This window comes from Malurus melanocephalus, unplaced genomic scaffold (assembly GCF_030028575.1).
Source record: "Malurus melanocephalus ecotype Western Australia unplaced genomic scaffold, MMel_1.1 scaffold_518, whole genome shotgun sequence".
NCBI lineage: Eukaryota > Metazoa > Chordata > Aves > Passeriformes > Maluridae > Malurus > Malurus melanocephalus.
Window position 1 is genome coordinate 209,875 of NW_026623750.1, and position 3,006 is coordinate 212,880.

Genomic DNA, 3,006 nt, shown 5'->3' on the forward strand with positions numbered 1-3,006 from the left:
AGGCCCTGGCACAGGGTGCCCAGAGAAGCTGTGGCTGCCCCTGGATCCCTTTGAGTGCCCAAGGCCAGGCTGGACATTGGGGCTGGGAGCAGCCTGGGACAGTGGGAGGTGTCCCTGCCATGGCAGGGGTRGCACTGGRTGGRMTTTAAGGTCTGTTTCAACCCAAACCGTTTGATGGTGATGATGATGAATAAACGACACTGCCTCATCTAATTCTTATTCTGAACAACAYTGATGTTTTGTACCAATCTGAAATTTTAGTCCTATGTATGTCCAACATTCCTTTGGAATCAGGTGACCCCCACAGCCCCACCAGAGATTCAGCAGGGTTTGTGTTAATGGATTTGGAAGCATTTTTCTTCCCAGGAAGGGAGARGTGTCTCTGCAGCAGCAGCAGCACAATTTTCTTACCAATAAAACTTCATCTGTTCTGCAAGACATAAAAAAATGGGTCCTAAGGAGTTAAAGGAGTTAAGGAGCCCAGCTCTGAAATGGAGTCAGATCTGGGATATTCCAGTGCATTCCACTAAGATATTTTTCCTTTTTATTGTTTTTAGGAGCAGCCMCTGAACTCCTCTTCATCTCCATCTTGGGATTTGTCCTGTGAAAGTCCAGGGAACTTTCTTGTAAACCAACATGAATGGGGTGATCCTTGCGGGGGTCACACGTTTGTTGGGAAAGTTTGTTCTGTCTTGGGAATTGGCCATGGACTAATGTTCTGACCTAGCTTTAGAACACAAAATCCTCTGTTTACGCCTCCATATCCGCATCACCAGACAGAGCAGCCCCTGGCTCTGGGTAAACAGATTCCATACGTTAATCTGAGCCCTGGGAATGCAGCAGGCCATGGATGAGGCCAGAATGAACGGGATGTTGTAAGTACATGATGTGGGACAGTATAAAGAAATATAGGGCTTTTCAAATTATGAGGAAAAACTCAAAAAATGMAGCTTCTGAGTCTTCCCAGATCTGCACTGCGTGTCCCAAATTCGGGGCTACTTTTGGAGTGCAAGCTCCATGGCAGGAGATGGTGCCTTGGTGTRGTCCATGGAGCGGTAGAGCTCTTCTGCTCTAAGGTGAGCTGAAATGCTCTGCCCCTTCAAACAAGGAAACTTCAAACCAAATCCTAACTGCAGACCCACATCCCAGATCCTAAAATGACTTCATTTTAGGTTTCTCCTGGTGGGACCATAGGAAATATTTATAGCTCTATAGGTGATGCAGAAATAAACTGCATGCATTTTAGCTTTTGCCCTGGGCACTGTGCCAAGCTGGACAGCCCTTTCCATTGGGAATTCTCCCAGTCTCCACCCTGAGCCTCCCCTGGCCCAGCCTGAGGCCGTTCCCTCTCCTCCTGTCCCTGTTCCCCGGGGGCAGAGCCCGACCCCCCCGGCTGCCCCCTCCTGTCAGGGAGTTGTGCAGAGCCACAAGGTCCCCCCAAGAGATGCAACTGCTCTGTGACACCAACACAAAACCTTCCATCCATGAGCAGCACAAGGTTCTGAGTTCACTCAGCATCACTGTTGCTCATCTATCAGTTATAAATTCCCCTGGATCCTTCTCCCATCCCTTCTGGAAGCAGAGTAATCTGATAATGTTTTGCCAGATTGAATTTTGACCAGTTTTATGACATCCCAGTGATTTATTTTGAAGAAATCATTGCAGAATTACAGCATAATGTTGTTACTGCCCTTCCTCACAGCTCTGCCCTCATTTCCTCACACTGTTACTGAGATGCCTGGTACAATATTTTCCAAAAATCCCATTATAGAGAAGTGATAAAGGAGAATGGATGCATTTGGCTTTATGAGAATGAAAACTACTTCRAACTGTAGAACATAAAATCTGTTGAGGAGATCAAAACACAGAGTCTTTTCAGAATTATATCCCTGGAAGTGTCTAAGGCCATATTGGAGAGACCTTGGAGCACCCTGGGAGAGTGGAAGGTGTCCCTGGCCCATGGCAGGGGCTAGAACAGGGTGAGCTTTAAGGTCTCTCCCATCCCAAACCAATCTGGAATTCTATGATTCCATATTCTGGAATTTCAGTCTCTTTGAAACTCGTGAAACAGGGTGAAGGCAGATGTGAAATTCCTGYACCATTCATGTGCCTTGAGCCCGTTTTCTTGATCCAGATGTGGCCAGGCAATCTAGAAACCCTGAAATTAATTCTTTCTAGGAAGGAAATCCTCCTGCAGAGCAGACCACAGCTGTCCCTGTCCCTGGCAAGCACCTGATCCATCTGGCCCGTTTCGGGCACCCAGAAACACCCCAGAAATTGAAGCAGGCTTTTCAGTGATACATTTTGTTGTTTTGGCAGAACTGTGGTCTCTCCACAGGTAATGTTGTGCCCTCTCCTCTGCCAGCTGTTCCTGRCAGAGCCGTGCTGGGAATGGGGAGCTTGAGGAGGTACCAACCAYGATTGTGAGTGATGTTTGTCCAAGAGTGGAACTGAGTTTGGGGATCGGGCATCASCCAGCAGCAGGGAGTGTCACAGCTTTGCCTGACGATCCTTCTCCATTAGGGTAAATTTACAGCATCCCAGGTGCTGTTTAGAATCACTGAATCACAGAATATCCTGAGCAGGAAGGGACCCCCAGGATCACCCAGTGCCACCCCTGTCCCTGCCCAGCCCCCTCAGCAATCCCAGCCTGTGCATCCCTGGCAGCGCTGTCCAAACGCTCCTGGAGCTCTGGCAGCCTCGGGGCCGTGCCCGTTCCCTGGGGAGCCTGGGCAGTGCCAACACCCTCTGGGGACAGAAGAACCTTTCCCTGCTCTCCAGCCTGAGCCTGCCCTGGCTCTGTCCCTGTCCCAGAGCAGAGATCGGAGCTGTCCCTGCGCTGCCCCTCAGGAGGAGCTGCAGCCCCCGGGGAGCTCTGCCCTCAGGCTCCTCCAGACTCAACTGACCAAGTGACCTCGTGTGGCCCCTCCAGACCCTTCCCCATCTTTAGAGAGTGTCCCTCCTTTGGACACTCTCTAAGAGCTTCAGATCTCTTTCATTTGCAGC